At 39.2% G+C, this 18,774-nt stretch overlaps 1 protein-coding gene and 1 long non-coding RNA gene across 3 annotated transcripts in view; one reads left to right on the top strand and one right to left on the bottom strand.

Moving 5' to 3' along the window:
• The window catches only part of LOC109548561 (uncharacterized), a 385,148-nt gene that overhangs the window by 93,194 nt on the left and 273,180 nt on the right, over nucleotides 1-18,774 (top strand). Inside the window, exon 4 of the long non-coding RNA XR_012332147.1 lies at nucleotides 8,086-8,179. This is a non-coding gene — a long non-coding RNA (uncharacterized lncRNA). The remainder of the gene's footprint in view (nucleotides 1-8,085; nucleotides 8,180-18,774) is intronic.
• EDNRA (endothelin receptor type A) overlaps nucleotides 1-18,774 on the bottom strand; it is a 62,772-nt gene that overhangs the window by 29,648 nt on the left and 14,350 nt on the right. The window lies entirely within an intron of this gene.

Consider the following 18,774-nt stretch of genomic DNA (forward strand, 5'->3'; position numbering starts at 1 on the left):
GGCTCTTCACAGAAATACTGCCCTAAACTCTGACAGTTCTCACGAAGCTAAAAAATAATTATACCATTGCTGATTGCTAGTTATGAATGCCTGATGCAAGTAAACACATAAAACATTATTTCTGAGATGAATCACCCCCTGAAAAGAAAACCTGAAAATTACTTTTTACACAGTGGGAGTTTAGTATTTTGTCCCAGAACTGTAATTCTCCACTAAAGACTAGAGAGATGTAATTAAAATGTGTAAGGATTGTTATAGGATAAGTTTTGGAACAGTTGAATTGTTATGGTTGGTTCATTCCCAGAGACAGACGATCCTGAAATCTACGTGGATGGATTTCCCAATTCACACATCCAACAATGAGGGAAAAGAAAAGGATGTTTCTGGCTTAACAAGGGAGACTCTGAAATCCTGTGCAGATCTAAGTAACAAGTGCTAAGAAAAATGATCTGGGAGAACCCACAACAGAGCATGTATTGTTTCAGGCCCTTCCAATCTCAACTGAAATATTTTTTTTTCATGCTTGCTTAAACTTTTAATTAGGATTAGGTATAAAGGAAGCACCCAAGAGAAAGATATCATGGAGTTGGTGAGCACCAAATAGATCACAGAATTGTCTTTCTTTGACACAAATAGGTGTTTGGTTATTTTTGTTGTTCTTTTTTTTTTTTTTTTTTCCTTTGCCAGCATTGATTCTTCTTGGGAATTACTGACAAAGGAGAATGAAAGAAATCATTGGAAAAAAATTTTAGGTACAATCACAGTGTAGACATCCCTGACGGATATCCACTTCATTCTCAAGGGATATATGGATAGTAACTGTTTGCATGCTGCCAGCAGGAAATTAGGGCCCTACCTGCAGGCAACTTCTCTTTCTGGTTAAAGCTGGCTTCCTCAAAGAGGCTCTGCTTAACTACCCAATCTCAAGTAGGACCTGCTTGTTAACCTCTTTAATGGAACCAATATTGGAGTAATCTTAGATTCAAAGACTCCTTTCAGCCCACTCTGTCTTAGCAAGAAAACATATACAAAAGGAAGACATCAAAGAGACATAGAGTATAGCTCACCTATTTTTCTCTTATTTAGAAGAGGCATTTTGGAGCTTATGAAGGACTACGGGAAATGTATCCTTTCTGTTATTTACTAGCGCTTAAAATGGAAAATACAATATTTAAAATGGTAAAAGTTAAGCTGTATAAAAACTTGTATAATGAAAAGTTAAGTCTCCCTTCTATTCAAGACCCCTTAATTCCCTGCCCAAAGGCAACCACTGTTAATTATAAATTGTGTTTTCTTCCGGAAAACTCCCTATGTACATAAATCCTGTTTTTTTTTTTTTTAAAGTCAGAACATTATGGAAATAATACCTTCCAGCAGTCTTTTATGATTTTGTTTCCTAGAGCAGACTTCTGGGAAGCAGTTCTATTGCCTAATTAAAATGTTTTGATTTTTTAAAAGCACGTTGAGGAAAACCACTTAGACTAGGATAGGAAAAGATAAAGAACTGCTTAGCATAAAGAGACCATGGTAGACGAACTAGTTGAATTCATTATTGTTAACAAGCTAATATCAATTCAATGAAAGAAAAACCAAACCATTCTGACAAACTAACAAGTCGGATTGGTTCAAGGGTAAATCTGGCACCTTGGAGCAGTCATAGCTTATTTTTGCCATGAGAGGATCTGTGCTTTTATGTAACCCTCATATTTATAACTACCAAGGGCATCACACAGTACCTCGTATGTAGTAGGTGTTGAACAAATTAATGATTTCAACTCACTAATTCAGGGAAATATTTTCACATTTTGAAATTCGATAGCACCAATTTTCCACAGAAAACACATTCATCTTATAATTTACTTTCTATTTAAAAGTCATTTAAAAGTATCTGAAAGTAGTATTTCCACTCTTTATGTTGAAACAAACAATGTACCGTTCAACTAGTTGTTGGAGGAGGTGGGAGAGTACCGTTCTGTTGAAAAGTCCACGGTAAAGAGGGGCTGCCAAACACTTGCTTGGAGAGCCCTCCCTTTGTGCTGAGACCGTCCAGCTTGATAAGAGCCACAGAGCAGGCACCTGAAGATGACGCCCGTCCTATGGTCCAATCGGGTTCTCAAGTGGACCACAGAGGAACAGCACAGGGCAACCTAGGCAGCAGAGGGTCATCTGCTGAGCATGGATTTTGCTTTAGGACTTTTCTTAGGGGACTTTTCTGCAGCTGAAACATAATTAAAGTCCTGATCTCCACCTGAAAACGAAAGCACTACTAAATGGCACAAATGAATGGAGAAATTCTGTATTTGTGTGGCTCATTCGGATTGTGGAAAAATCAACATAAAATTGATAGGCTGCGTTTTTTAACCTGTCGAAACAGATTTACCTAAGGACTTCTACCACATGATCCACCAATAGGCACCCTGTTTTTAGAATGACTAGATTCAAAAGCAGGATGTCTGGCCACTACTATATTTGGTATAAAGCAATTTCTACTTAGTTGTGATCTTTTATTGATGGTATGTACAACGTACCTGCTTATGTCAGCTTTCTGGAACATACCTGACCACCAGAAAGTAAGCAAAAATGTAAGGCGCCAAATGGTTGCTGTGAAATGTATGCCCTGAAGTTCACGTCCTTGACTTACGGGTGAACGGTCTGAGTCTTCCCCGCAGGTTGATTTGTTTTTACTTTACACCCATTTTTACTGTTCTTTTTAAGTGGTTCTGTTATTTGTGCATTGCACATCCAAAGCTACTCATTAATACGAACCCGCCTGAGTAATGGTTCTCAGCCTTGGCTGTACATTAGAATGATTGAGGGAGCTTTTAAAAATACCAATGCCCAGGCCATGCCCCTAGATGACTGCTCTTCATTGTGGGGTGCTTTGTCTCCCAGGGAACATTTGGCAACGTCTGGAGACATTTTTCGTTATTACAAATTGTTGGGAGGCTACTAACATCTGGTAGGTAGAGGCCAGGGATGCTGTTAAATATCTTGCAATGCACAGGCCAGGCCCTCTAATGAACAGTTATCTAGCCCAAAATGTCAGTAGCGCTGAGGTTAAAAACCCTGTCCTAGGGCTTCCCTGGTGGCGCAGTGGTTGAGAGTCCGCCTGCCGATGCAGGGGACACGGGTTCGTGCCCCGGACCGGGAAGATCCCACATGCCGCGGAGCGGCTGGGCCCGTGAGCCATGGCCGCTGAGCCTGCGCGTCTGGAGCCTGTGCTCCACAACGGGAGAGGCCACAACAGTGAGAGGCCCGCGTACCGCCAAAAACCCCCAAAACAACAACAACAACAAACCTGTCCTAGGCCAATTAAATCAGGATCTCTGGAGTTGGGACACAAGCCCGGAAGTTTTTAAAGCTTCCAGGTGATTCCAGTGTACAGCCAAGGTTGAGAATCACTGCTTTAGCACACTTGTTTTCAAGCCTCAGCAGGTCCAGCATCATCTGGAGGGCCTATTAAACCACACTGCTCCACGCCCCCCGCCCCCGCCCCACCGAGTTCCTGATTCAGTAGGTCTGAGGTGGGGCCTGAGACTTTGCACTTGTTTTTTTTTTTCTTTGACTGCGTTGGGTCTTCACTGCTACACGCGGCGGCTACTCTTCGTTGCAGTGCGCGGGCTTCTCATCGCGGTGTCTTCTCTTGCTGCGGAGCACTGGCTCTAGGCATGCGGGCTTCAGTAGTTGTGGCTCGTGGGCTCAGTAGTTGTGTCTCGTGGGTTCTAGAGGGCAGGCCCAGTAGTTGTGGCACACGGGCTTAGTGGCTCCGCGGCATGTGGGATCTTCCCGGACCAGGGCTTGAACCCGTGTCCCCTGCATCTGCAGGCAGAGTCTTAACCACTGCGCCACCAGGGAAGCCCGTGGCTTTGCACTTCGAATGAGTTCCCAGGTGATGCGGATGCTGCTAGTCCACCAACCTCTGCTTTGAGAACCTCTGCTCTAGAGATGCCATGATCAGCAAAAAAAATGATGGCTAGTTGACAGCCAGATAGTGCAGGATGAGCAGAAAATAGAATATAATGTAGACATGACTAAAAAATCATAATGGCTGGGGGCCGCGTAGCTTGCATGCCTCTCATGCTGATAGTGCCTAAAGCCATCAGTACAGAAAGGCAGGTGCCCTAACTGGTGTGCATGACGCTCATGTCCCAGGCCTAATGTCCCAGGCCTCACCAGCTTGGCATTATGAAATAAGGCTGTTCTTTCCTTAAAATCAACTTAGATTGTCATTTCGTAAGACTTAGGTTCAAATACAAGATTTGTCTGTTAGCAACAGTGACCTGGGGTAAGCCACTTACCCATTGTTATGTCTCATTCCTGTATTTGTGAAATGGGGTGGCTCTCATACCTGCCACAACGGTATGATGACCAGCTGGGAGGCTCAAATGGGACAATGCTTACGAGAGAATCCACAAGCTGAGCGTACACTGCACAGACGTTAGTTATCTTGAACTGCTATAGTTTGTAATTATAAACTGAAATGTACCAATTATTCATGACCATGAAGAAAAGGATAATATAAATGAATTTACCCCCTCTTTTTATCCATTCCAGATGCTAATGCCATTACTTGGATATTATCTTTGTTATTGTCATGGCATCTTCATAATGCGATAAGTAGAACCAGCGGTGCATTTTTCTTTGTGCTAATTTTCTTTCTAGCCCATCCGGTGAGGATGAGGGCTTCTTCTCCTTCCCTTCATCCCACCCCACCCATCTCAGGAAGGAATAAGGGATTTATGAACATAGTCTGTAATAGCTGGAACCCTCAAAGTAAATAACATGTTCTCTTCCCCTCAACGTGGATTATTGTTGGGTCACTTGAAGCTGGACATGACGGACCAGGTACCAGTCTTCAGAAAGTGGGGTTCTGAGGTTTTCTTTCTTTCTGGGGCAGGGGCTGGGATGTAGAAGTTGGTACATAGTCGAATCGCCAGTAAAGATGTTCTACATCTCCCAACAGTACAGACTGGGATGGTAATAAAGCCTGCGGTGCCCAGGACAGGCCTTCCATGAGAACATGTTTTCTGGCTGTTGCAAATCTTAAATTGGTTACAATAAAATAAATCACTTTGCGTGACTGAGAATGAATTTTGCCTTTCCCTTATGCTTTAATTGCTTCCGGATTGAGGCAGAGTTTTCACAGAAATCAAATCAAATAAATAGAACAAAACCCGTGGCTTCCACCCTAGCCATACACTTTTTCCTTTGACAGGTTCCTCCTGCCTCCCGACCAGCCCAAGAATTTGGAAAGCATGACGTCCTTAGAGCAGAGCAGACACTCCACAGATGTTCTCGACTCTGGGTGCCCTCCGTGACCTGGGGGGATGGAGAAGCACTCCTTTTGATGAAAGCAAGTGGCTTGGTGTAGCAAAGAGCGTGGGCCCTGAAGCTCGACTTCCTGGGTTGGACTGAATCCCAGCTCTGCTATGTTTCACACCGTGTGACCTTGGCATGTTGGTTGTCCTCGCTGCTTCTCAGTTTCCTCCTCTAGAAAACGGAAATGGTGACGGCAGCTACCTCACAGGGTTACTATGTGTAACAGAAGAGACAATCCGTAGAAAGCAGTTAGCAGAAGTAAGTATCTGGAAGTGTGAGCTATTTGCACGGCCTGTGGTTATCAGTCTCTACTTTCTGTCTGTTTTTTCCAGTGAGATTGTGAAGGACGGTCAGCCAGGTTACCAGGTACAGGGGGGTGGCAGACCCCACAGGTACAAAGGGCCCCATTCACAAGGAAATGACTACCCAGAAGATGAACAGGTGTGACGGTCCCTAAAGGAGCCGCAAGCAACATTCTGTGGGAACTCAGCCAAAGAAGGCTCCGGAACCCGGAGGCCTTGTACCCTACATGACTTACGCGAGTGAACTGTGCCTCAATGAAAACTGGAGATGAAAACTATGCCATATGGTTGACGGGAGTGTGAAATGAATTAATCCAGGCAAAGCCCTTAGAACAGGGCCTGACCCATCGCAGGCTGTGAATGTTAGTTCCTGTAAGAGATGGGTTTTGAGGAACTGCTCCAGCTACTCTGCACTTAGATTAGAAAACTTGAGGTTGTTGCTACTACCCACTATTCATCTATTTCACCATTGAATATTCAGTGTTTCGGTGTTGGCTGAGGTCTTAACTTTTTAGAATCTGAAATACATAGATGTTAATAACAACCAGGTGAAGGAGAGAAAAAAAAAAGAGGAAAAAATACTTTTAATTTTTTTAAAATTTATTTATTATTTATTTTTGGCTGCGTTGGGTCTTTGTTGCTGCGCATGGGCTTTCTTTAGTTGTGGCGAGCGGGGGCTACTCTTTGTTGTGGTGTGCAAGCTTCTCATTGCAGTGGCTTCTCTTGTTGCGGAGCACAGGCTCTAGGCGAGCGGGATCAGTAGCTGTGGCTCGCCGGCTCTAGAGCACAGGCTCAGTAGTTGTGGCATGTAGGCTCAGTAGTTGTGGCGCACGGGCTTAGTTGCTCCGCGGCATGTGGGATCTTCCCGGACCAGGGCTTGAATCCGTGTTCCCTGCATTGGCAGGCAGATTCTTAACCTCTGCACCACCAGGGAAGTCCTGAAAAAATACTTTCTAAAACCAAGTTCCAAACCCAGGAAGGTTATTTCATTAGAGGAAAAATGGTTCACCCAAGATATGGGCTTATTATCCCCAAGAATCTCAGTCACCTGAAGGCTGGGAATGAAAAGAAATATCTCTGATAAAGCTGCTGTAAGGATGCCAATCTAGAATCAAGGGATTTATGACTTCTACTTTTTTGGTATGCCTAAAACCAAAGGATCATTGGATGGAGAAGAATTAATTGTTTTTCAAAAAAAAAGTTAGAAGCACTCAGTATCAAAATTGTATAGGTTAGTGCCAAATGTGTGTGTCAGTATTTTAGGGTTTAATTCAGAATGGAGAGAAGAGTTACACTGGAAAGAATGAACCCGGCTTTTCCTGGATGGAGAAAAGACAGTTAATTATAGAAAATAAGTGCTCTGACCTGGACACACAATAAGACCCAAAACCTATTGAAAAAACGTTACTGTTTATTTTAATCAGCACTCTCTATGGTAGTACATGCTAGTGCTTATTTAAAAGAAACATGCAGGCGAAAACAAGCAGAACAAAACAAAACAAAAAACAAACTGGTAATGATTTCCACATGTAGATTTAGGTAGTAGCCCCAAAGAACTTATCAGGAAGGTGGTAATAAGTAGAAAAAAGCAAAAGCCAACGGCATATTTGAAAGCATGCTGCCTATATAATGATGTAATGTGTGAAATCTTAAGAACTGAGGTTAGTTCTTCATTGTAAAGTATGTCATGTGGTCACAATTATCCTGTGTTGATGGAAACGATGACCCAACTAAGATACGGTATGCGGCATGAAGAAAATGATACCATATGTGTCTTTTGGGGAAAAAAGAACACTATTGATGCTGAAGCTGATGTGTTACAGTAAATAAGGTTGAGGTGATTTTGAATATTTAATAACAAATTCATTAGGAAATAACACAATTTGCAATAGCTGAGGTATAAAGTGAATTAGGAAGACCTGCTCAAGATGGCTGAGTTACCAGTCATGTAATGATGCTTCACATAAGAATGACGTGCATGTAAACAGTTCACCCACTAAAGTTTCAGAAGAGGGAAGGATGTAATATACTGCAGGGAAGTTAGAAATTCTGGCTTCCGGCTCTAGCCCTGTCAGAAATCTTTGGGCTTTGCCTTCCTCCTCTGCCATATAATCTCGTTCTGGCCCAACATTTCTTATCTCTAAATTCTCTGCCCGCTCTTAAATTGCACGATTTTTTTTTTTCATATCAGAACTCCAGTCTGCAGCTGGTTTCACTGAAACTATTAGCAACTCCATTTATCCCTAAACTCGCTTAACCTCAATCCCTCCCTTCATTTTATATGAATAATTTTGTCTTCCCAATTTCTCTTTTATTCTTCCCAACTATGAGTATTTTAGTCCTTTTTGCCTTTCTTTTTTCTACCCAATAGGATGAAGGATGTCAGTACCTGTGGAATCTCACAGGTGAAGTCTTGAGACTTTATTTACCTCGAATGTATGAACAGTATTTTATTCCTCTCCAGGGAGAAGCTAAGATATACGGAAAATTTGCCCAGTGAGCTATAAGCACCATACTGTAAACCCGGACTATAAGTAAAATGCAGGAGAAAACAGTAGGTAAGTGGCTATTTTAAGCTTCCAGTCAAGGGTCTGTTATAAATCATAGTGTAAAATTAAGAATTAAAAGATTTGAAAATGAGTTTGATCCTACTTTGTCTTATTTCCAGTCATTTGGAAATGAGATAACATTAAATTGTATAAGTCAAGAATAACAGATTTTAACCTAGTTTTACTTCTCAGTCTTGATATTCGACACATACTGTATCTCCATTATAAGTATTTTGTTTATTTTTAGTGCTACCTAGAACAGAAAACATACAAATTTGGGGTCTAATGTAATTAGCCTACTAATTAGCTGGGCTTCCTTTCCTAGACACTTGAGTAGTGAGAGAGACTTGTACCATTTCCTTGAGATTAGGGCCAATGTTCTATTTCCTTTTCATCTCTCTCAGAACACTTGGTACATTGTTTTACATGCAGCAATTGTCTAAGGAATATTGACTGCCATGAAAATCAGTGACTTAAGCAAATGTTATTAAGACAAGTTTGGTAAACAACATTTATCTTAGATATGAAAAATTACAGCATTTTAGACTTTGGACAGGTGCTTAGAGACCATCTAGATCAGTGGTTCTCTAAGTGTTGCCTGAGGACCCCTGAAGATCCCTTTTCACAGTTCAGGAGAACCTTTCATAGGACCTGCAAGGTCAAGATAACGCTGAGATGACTGCCTTTTCTACTGGTTGACATTTGCATTATTGGTGCAAACTGTTCTAAGAGTCATTGCATTCTTCGCCATCACACATTAGCTGTGGAAAAAAGTTGATGCTGCAAGTATAATGGTGAGGACTTCAGCAAGGTCATAGGCTACCACAGCAATATACAAACATTGGCTGCATTTGTATATACTAGAAATGAAAAATGAAATTGAGACAGTTCCATTCAAAATAGCATCAAAAAAAGAATAAAATACTCAGGAATAAATTTAACTAAAGAAGTGTAAGACATGTTTGCTGAAAGCTACCAAATACTGGAGAAATCAAAGACCTAAATAAATGTTTTTGCATTGGAAGGATAAGCATTGTTAAGATGGCAATTTTCTCTAAGTTCACCCAAAGAGTCAATACAATTCCTAGGTAAATTCAAGGAAATTAGCAAGTTGATCTTAAAATTTATATAGAAATGTAAAGGACCCAGAATAGCCAAAAATTTTTTGAAAAAAAAAATCCAACAAAGTAGAACTTATAGTACCTGTTTAAAAACTTACTATAAACTACAGTAATCAAGGCAGGATGGTATTGACATAACAATAGACACATAAGTCATTGGACTAGAAAAGAAAAGACAGAAATAAACCCTTACATTTATCATCAATTAAGTTTTAACAAAGGTGCCAAGGCAGTTCTTTGAGGAGACGATAGTCTTTTCAGTAAATGGTGTTGGGACAATTGGATATTTGTATGCAAAAAAGTGAACTTAGAAGCTTACCTCATATACTACACAAAAATTAATTGTGATCATAGATCTAAATGTAATGGCTAAAATTATAAAACTGTTAAAAAAACATAAGAGAATTTTTTGTGATTTTGGCTTAGGGAAAGATTTCATAGATATGACACAGAAACATGTCCATAAAAGAAAAAAATCTGATAAATTGGATTTCATCAAAATTTTAAAATTTTGCTCTTCGAAAGACAGCATTTAGAAAATGAAAAGAAAAGCTATGGAGTGGGAAAAATATTTGCAAATCATATATCTGATGAAGGATTTCCGTCCAGAACATGTAAAGAACTCCTACAATTAAAAAATATAAAGAGAAATAACATAATTAAAAAGAGTAAAAGATTTAAATAGACATTTCACCAAAGTGGAAATACAAAGAGCTAAGTACATGAAAATGAAAAATGCTCAGTATCATTCATCATTAAGGGAAAAGTACATTAAAGCCACAATGAGCTACCGCTACACATCATTAGAATAGCTATAATAAAAAAGACTGACAACAATAAGCTGGTGAGGATGTGGAGAAATTGGAAGCCTCATATAATGCTGGTGGGAATGTAAATTGGTACAACCATTTTTTTGACATTGATATGATCCAGTGATATTATTCAGTTTTCTCCCATGTTACTCATTGATTTATTTGTATTTATGCAATTTTATCACACGTGTAGGTTTGTGTATCGACCTCCAGGCAAGACATGGAATAGGTCCATCACCACAAGGACCCCTTATAATGACCTCTTATAACCACACTCCCTTCCCCTCTCCCTTGAACTCCCTAGCCCCTGCCAACCATTAATCTGTCCTCCATCTCAATAACTCTGTCAGTTCAAGGATGTTATATAAATGGAATTATAGTATGTAATCTGTTGAGATAGGCTTTATTTTTTTCCACTCACCATGATTCCCTTGAGATTCATCCAAGTTGTTGTGTGTATCAATAGCTTGTTCCTTTTTATCACTGAGTAGTACTCTATGGAATGGATGTACCATAGTTTATTTAACCACTCACCCACTGAAGAACATCTGGGTTGCTTCCAGGTTCAGGCTATTACAAATAAAGCTACTATGAACATGCCTGAACAGGTTTTTGCATGAACATAATTTTCATTTCTTTGGCATAAATGCCCAAGATTGCAATTGCTGGGTCTTATGGTAATTGCATGTTTAGTTTTATAATAAACTTGCAAGGTCTTTTCTAGAGTGCTTCTACAATTTCTCAGTCTCACCAGTGATGTATGAATGATTCAGTTTCTTCTCATCCTTGCCAGTATTAAGTGTTGTCACTATTTTTAAATTTTATCCATTCTGATAGGTGTGTAGTGATATCTCACCGAGGTTTCAGTTCTGCATTTCACTAGTGGATAATAATGATGAACATCTTTTCATGTGTTTATCGACCAGCTTTATATCCTCTTCAGAAAATTTTCTGTTCATGTTTTTTTTGCCCATTTTCTGCCTGGATTGTTTGGTTTTTTGCTGTTGAATTTTGAGAGTTTTTAATATGTTCTAGAAACTACTCCTTTGGTTAGACATGTTGATTGCAAATATTTTCTCCCAATCTGAAGCCACCGTAATGAGAAGCCCACGCACCGCAACGAAGAGTAGCCCCCGCTCGCCGCAACTAGAGAAAGCCCGAGCACAGCAACAAAGACCCAAGGCAGCCAAAAATAAATAAATAATAAACTTAAAAAAAAAAAAAAAAAAGTAAAAGCAGGGCCAGGGCAGCGGGTGAGATGCCGCAGGGGTGGATAAACTTTTTCTGTAAATGGCCAGATAGTAAATATTCTGGGCTTTGCAGACCATCTGGTATCTGTCGAAACCATTTATGTAAGCAATGGGTATGGCTGTGTTCCAATAGAACTTCATTTATAAAAATAGGCTTTGGGCCAGATTTGGCTCATGGCTGTAGTTTGCCCACCCCTGGGTCAGAGAATCAGACAGGATCAAGCCGAAGTGGTGAGTACTCAGTGCTTGCAAATTAGGCCCTGGAATATTACCTTAATGTGCAAACTTCCCCCTGGATTTACTTCCCCTCCTTTACGGTAACCCAGGAGCTGGAGGCATTTTAAGGTCACTCCATGAAACCAATAAAAATATTACTGTGAAGGTAACTATTTCCTCAGAACAAAAAGCAGGAAAAATTTCAACAAATCCTCTAAGTTTAAAGGCACAACCGTAAGACTGCAAAGCCCAGTGTTCACACATTTCACAAAGTTCTGAATAACTTCTTGGCAGTATGTATTCAGGGCCTTGTAAGACCGCCATCGAATTCCATTTAAAATCTACTCAGTGGTTTTGATACATAAGATTTCTTTTATGTGATGTTGAAATGCAAATTTTGGTGTTGATGTTAGGAAGGATTTTCTTTTAGATCTGTCTTCGTATGCTACAATTTGGTAAATTCCTATAACAACCCTCCCTTACCATTTTGTCTTAGAATAATGCGGTAACCAGATTACAACTAAACCTCCAAGTTTTACCTAGCAACTGGCATCCCAAAATATGTCATTTAACAAAAATAACCTCAGAGAGATTGTCTGGAAAATTTCATCAATCCAACTGAAACTCTCAGAACATTTACTGTCTGAAATCAGTGCTTTTTAATCTGTGTTTCGTGGGGTGTTTTAAAGTTTTAAAATAAATGGCCATTTACTGCAGCAGTAATGGAAAATGCTGAAACCTAATTTTATTTCTGTGTCTCTTGAGATTAATTGGATTAATTTTGGTTTAGCTGTATATATTACTTTAGGAGAAGGAGAGATGACAGTTTTTCTGTTTTTAAAGAAAATGTTAATAGGTGTTTTACATTCAAAATGTTATTTTTTTCAGTAAAATTGTGTTCAATGGTCTCAAAAATTTCAACAGAACACTGGACTATAACATTCGCCTGGCATTCAGGCTAACTTGATGGAATATATGTATCCTCACACGGAATGCAAGCCACTCAGAGGCACAGCTGTCCTAGATTTCTTTGTGTTTTCTATAGACACTTAGTAAATGTGTGAGTTGATTTGGGGATTATCCAATATGAAGGCAGATAATAGATTTGCTTGAAAGGCCAAGAAGAATTATAATGAACAAAGTTCAGACATATGCCACGCAAGCCTTTAGAGCTTTTAGAAAAGAATTCTGTCTAGGAAATTCTGCCTAGTTCCCAGTACTGTACCATGCCCTGGTGGTTCTCCAAAATTACTGATCAAAATAGAAAAGGATTATGATAAAGATTTATGTTAAAAGCATATATTTAGTATATAAATATATATGTTGATATTTAAGTATTCATGATCAAGATTTATATTAAAAGCATTTATTTAGTATATAGGTATATATGTTGATATTTAAGTGTTATATATATTTATATATACATGTTAAGTTTTATATATCTGTATATATTTATTTTTTCGGTAATCTATATGCACACAAAAAGATGCATGTGAGAAGGTCCATAGATGCACTATTCATATGAGCTCAAAATTGGAAACTATTTAAATGCCTACCTAAGTAGAATGAATAAACGCATTGTGGCATTTTCAGACAGTGAAGTGCTATTCAATAATAAGAATGCATAAGCTACAACTAAACTCAACAGCATGGGTTACTCTCACAAACATAGTGCTGATCAAAGGAAGCCAGACAGAAAAGATCATACGTCATATGGTTCCATTTACAAAAAACACAAAAGTAGGCAAACAAATTCATGCTGTTAGAAGTCAGGAAAGTGGCTGCCTTGGGAGTTTGGGTAATTAGTGACCGAGGGACTTCTGGGTGCAGGTAATGTTCTGATTCCTGATCCTGGATACACAGATGTGTTCATTTGGTGAAAATTCATAGAGCTGACACTTAATGTACATTTTTTTGCATGTATATTACATCTCAATAAAATGTCGAAAATGTTTACGAAGTATTATGGCACTTAAATGATGTAACACTACCCTAAATTTTCATAAATTTACCTTCTATAAGAACATCAAATTTGTGGAAACAGAGGAAATAGGCAGAGAAACACAGCATTTGTGACATACATGACATCATTTTGAAAGAGAAACGCTGGAGTATTCTGAACATTTTTGTTTTGTGAAACTAAGCTAAAAGTTCACAGTGGCCAGATTTTTAAAAATACACAGACATTCTACAGAATTGCTTTATCTGAGATAAAACTCATGTGGGATGGGGCATAGTATGCTATTCAATATTTGGCAAAGAGATGTGTGCCCATTACCTTTTATATTTTGAAAGGAATGATTTTGGATATTTTGAACATGCTCAATATAGTTTGCTTTTAAAATTAGGGATATTAGGGACTTCCCTGGTGGTCCAGTGGTTAAGACTCCACGCTTCCAATGCAGGGGGCACGGGTTCAACCCCTGGTTGGGGAACTAAGATCCCACATGCCGTGTGGCATGGCCAAAAAAAAAAAAAAATAGCGATGTTAATAAAGTTCCTTATTCAAATAGCTTCAGATTTAATGAAACAATTTCATTAAACTTCATTGTAATTTTTTTTTTAAATTGAGGATTTCTAGCTTATTTTATTTTATTAAAGTATAGTTAATTTACAATATTACATTGGTTTAAGGTGTACAGCATAGTGATTCAGTATTTTTATAGATTATACTCCATTAAAAGTTATTACAAAATAATGGCTATAATTCCTTGTGCTATACAATATATCCTTGTTGCTCATCTATTTTATACATAGTAGTTTGTATCTCTTAATCCAATGCCCCTATCTCCCCCCAAACCACTGGTGACCACTAGTTTGTTTTCTATATCTGTGAGCCTGTTTCTGTTTTGTTATATACATTCATTTGTTTTATATTTTAGATTCCACAAATAAGTGATATCATACAGTATTTGCCTTTCTCTGTCTGACTTACTTCACAAAGCATAATATTCTCTAGGTCCATCCATGTTGCCACAAATGGCAGAATCTCATTCTTTGTTTATTGCTGAGTAATAATCCATTGTATATATATACAACATCTTTTTTTTTTTTAATTTATATTTATTTATTTATTTTTGGCTGCATTGGGTCTCCACTGCCGCGCGCGGGCCCTCCCCAGCCGCGGCGAGGGCCACGCTTGGTTGTGGCGTGTGGGACCCCCACTGCAGTGGCCTCTCTCGTTGCGGAGCACAGGCTCCAGGCTTGTGCGCTCTAGAGCGCAGGCTCGGCAGCTGTGGCACACGGGCCCAGCTGCTCTGCAGCATGTGGGATCCTCCTGGACCAGGGCCTGAACCCGTGGCCCCCGCATTGGCAGGCAGATTCCCAACCACTGCGTCACCAGGGAAGCCCTACAACATCTTTTTTATCCATTTATCTGCTTCCATACCTTGGCTATTGTAAATAGTGCTGCTATGAACATTGGGGTTGCATGTATCTTTTCAAATTAGTATTTTCATTTTTTCCAGATATAAACCCAGGGATGGATTATATGGTAGTTCTATTTTTAGTTTTTTGAGGAACCTCTATACTGTTTTCCATAGTGGCTGCACCAATTTACATTCCCACCAACAGTGCACAAGTGTTCCCTTTCCTCCACATCCTTGCCAGTGTTTGTTATGTGTAGACTTTTTGATGATGGCCATTCTGACAGGTGTGAGGTGATCTCATTGTTGTTCTGACTTGCATTTCTCTAATAATTAGCAAAGCTGAGTATCTTTTCATGTACCTGTTAACATATGTATGCTGTCTTCAGAAAAATGTCTATTCAGGTCTTTGGCCCATTTTTTGACTGGGTTGTTTATTTTTTTGATATTGAGTTGTACAAACTGTTTATATATTTTGAATATTAACCCCTTGTTAGTCATATCATTTGCAACTATTTTGTCCCATTTCATAGGTTGTCTTTTCATTTTGCTGATAGTTTCCTTTGCTGCACAAAAGCTTTTAAGTTTAATTGATCTCATTTATTTATTTTTGCTTTTATTTCTTTTGCCTTAGGAGATAAATCCATAAACATATTGCTATGATTTATGTCACAGCATATTCTATGTTCTCTTCTAGGAATTTTATGGTTTCAGGTCTTACATTTAGGTCTTTAATCCATTTTGAGTTTATTTTTGCATATGGTGTGAGGAAATGTCCTAATTTCATTGTTTTACGTGTATTAATAGCTGCCCAGTTTTCTCAGCACCACTTATTGAAGAGACTGTCTTTTTTCCCACTTTATACTCTTGCCTCCTCCTTTGTCAAAGATTAATTGACTGAATATGTGTGTGGGTTTATTTCTGGGCTCTCTATCCTGTTCCATTGATCTGTATGTCTGTTTTTGTGCCAGTACCATACTGTTTTGATTACTGTAACTTTGTACAGTAGTATAGTCTGCAGTCAGGGAGGGTGATACCTCCAGCTTTGCTCTTTTTTCTCAAGATATTTTTGGCAATTCAGGGCCTTTTGTGGTTCCATATAAATTTTAGAATTACTTGTCCTACTTTTGTGAGAAATGTCATGAGTATTTAGATAGGGATTACATTAAATCTGTAGATCACTTTGGGTAGTATGGCCATTTTAACAATATTAATTCTTCCAATCCAAGAGCATGGGGTTTCTTTCCCTTTCTTTGTATCATCTTAAGTTTCCTTCATCAGTGTTTTATAGTTTTCAAAGTATAGGTCTTTCACCTCCTTGGTTAAGTTTATTCCTAGGTATTTTATTTCTTGCTTCTTTTTAAATATCATTTGAGACATATTCCCAAATGTCATCCATTATGCTTTCACATTACCCTTTTAATTCCTATGCATCTGGTCAACTCCTAAGGACTTGATCTAGAAACTCCTTCAACTCCTAAGGAGTTGAAGATCTAGAAATGCAACATTTAGTTTTATCAATAAAACCAGGTGTTTGTACGCCAACTGAAACCTTGGGATAGCCATAGACACACACTTTTCTGTCTCATGCCACAAATTGCCTAGCCTTTCCAATGATAACTGGATGAGACACCAGTTTGGCAAAAAGTGTTCCTCTGGGAAGATAAGCAGATGTATATGTCTAGGCAGTCAGTCCATCAAAGAACTTAACATTTCTTTTCATTTTTAAAAAATTTTATTTTCTGGCTCCCTTCCGTCAATTGATCTCACCAACATGACAATGAGTATGGAATACAAAAATCTGTTTGACAGATGTTCCCATGCAATCTGCAAGACTTACAACGTAAATGCTATTCTGGAGAGCAACCTCTGTTTCATACACATCTTCCTTTATAGTGTGTCACTTCTGTCTTAAATAAGCAACTAAAGAAGTATTGGGTTTAATGCAGGAGAGAAAAGGGAATGACTATTTTTGAACACAGTCTTTGAAAATATATTTCTGTACTAGGGAGGACATCTGGATGACTATCAAGTTTGCCTTATGAGGCATATGGAAGAGAAGCAATGTGGCAGCTTAGCTAACAGCATGGCCTCTGGGATCAGACTGGATCCAAATCCTGGCTCTGCAACTCGCTAACTGTGTAGCCTTGAGGATATTCCTTAAACACCATGCCTCAGTTTATTCATTTTCAGGCAACAGTCATATAGGATAAGTTTACTGTGAGGATCAAATGAGTTAGCTTGGTACAGAGTAAATAGTAATTAGGCTTTAGGTCATGTTATAAATTGGTATACATAACATACTTTAAGACTGCATATTTTTCCTGCATCGATTCAGGAAATGCTTCTCAGCACAGTAGCCAGCATGTTTTTGTTAAAATGTAAACCAAATCATGTCACTCATCTCCCCATAACCTTCCTTTTTTAAAAAAACTAATTTCTTTTTGGCTGCTTTGGGTCTTCACTGCTGCGCATGGGCTTTCTCTAGTTGTGGCGAGCGGGTGCTACTCTTCATTCCAGCGCATGGGCTTCTCATTGTGGTAGCTTCTCGTTGCAGAGCACGGGCTCTAGGCACGTGGGCTCAGTAGTTGTGGCATGTGCGCTCAGTAGTTGTGGCTTGCGGGCTCTAGAGCACAGGCTCAGTCGTTGTGGCACACAGGCTTAGCTGCTCCGCGGCATGTGGGATCTTCCCAGACCAGGGCTCGGAACCTGTGTCCCCTGCATTGGCAAGTGGATTCTTAACCACTGCGCCACCAGGGAAGTCCTGCTCATAACCTTCTAAAAGCTTCCTATCTCACTCAGAGAAAAAGGCTAAAGGCTTTATAAAGGTGTATACATAGGGTGACCACGCTTCCTATTTTTTCCAGGAGTCTTGGTTTATGCCTATTGTCCAGATGCAATTATTGATAGTGTCTACTTTCACTCTCAAAGCATCTTGGTTTGGACAATAAATTATATGGTCACCTATTGTTAGGCCCCACGTTATCTGCTTCTCCCTATCACCTGCCCTACCCTAGTATCCCTGTGATCTCATCTGTTACTATTCTCTTCCTTCCACTCAACCACCATGGTTTCCTTGCTGCTTCTTTAACCCTCCAGGCACATTCCTGCCTCTGGGCCTTTGCACTTGCCATTTCCTCCGGCTGGATGCTCTCACTTTGGATAGTGGCATGGTTTGCTCCTTTTAAGTTCTAGTTTTTATTCAACGTCACCTTGTATTGAGCTCTTCTTCAGCCACTCACACTAAGATGAATACCCTCTTCCTCTTCTTTTATTTCTCTTCCCTATTTTACTTTTCTCCTTAGCAGTTATCTCACATACTATATATTTACTTATTAACTTGCCTGTTGTCTTGTTCTTCTACGAGAATGCAAACTCCACAAAGACAAGGATGATTGTTTTTCTTCACTGCTATTTCCCCAGTAACTGGTATATACTAGGAGCTCAATAAATATTTATGAATGAATAAATGAAGAACATTCAGAGAAGAGAGACCTGATGTAACTGAGTAACCAAATAGCCAATCAGTTGCCCATCCGCATTAATTTCTAGTATAAAATTTGACCTAAAAAATATTGGGTTGGCCCAAAAGTTCAGTTGGGTTTTTCCGTGAGATGTTATGAAAAACCAAAATGAACTTTTTGGCCGGACCAATAATAGGACTCCCGTGTTTAAGATAAGTGTTGTGAGAAGCATGATTTGAGTAGATTCTGTTATCTATCCTAGTCTCCAAGTAAGTCGTGATGGCAAAAAATGTGGATGAAACTTTTAGAGAAGTTTAAATTATACAAAGTAACCTCTAAATTTGCACATCCACAAAATGGTATTAAATCTGAGGGC

This window comes from Tursiops truncatus, chromosome 5, assembly GCF_011762595.2.
Source record: "Tursiops truncatus isolate mTurTru1 chromosome 5, mTurTru1.mat.Y, whole genome shotgun sequence".
NCBI lineage: Eukaryota > Metazoa > Chordata > Mammalia > Artiodactyla > Delphinidae > Tursiops > Tursiops truncatus.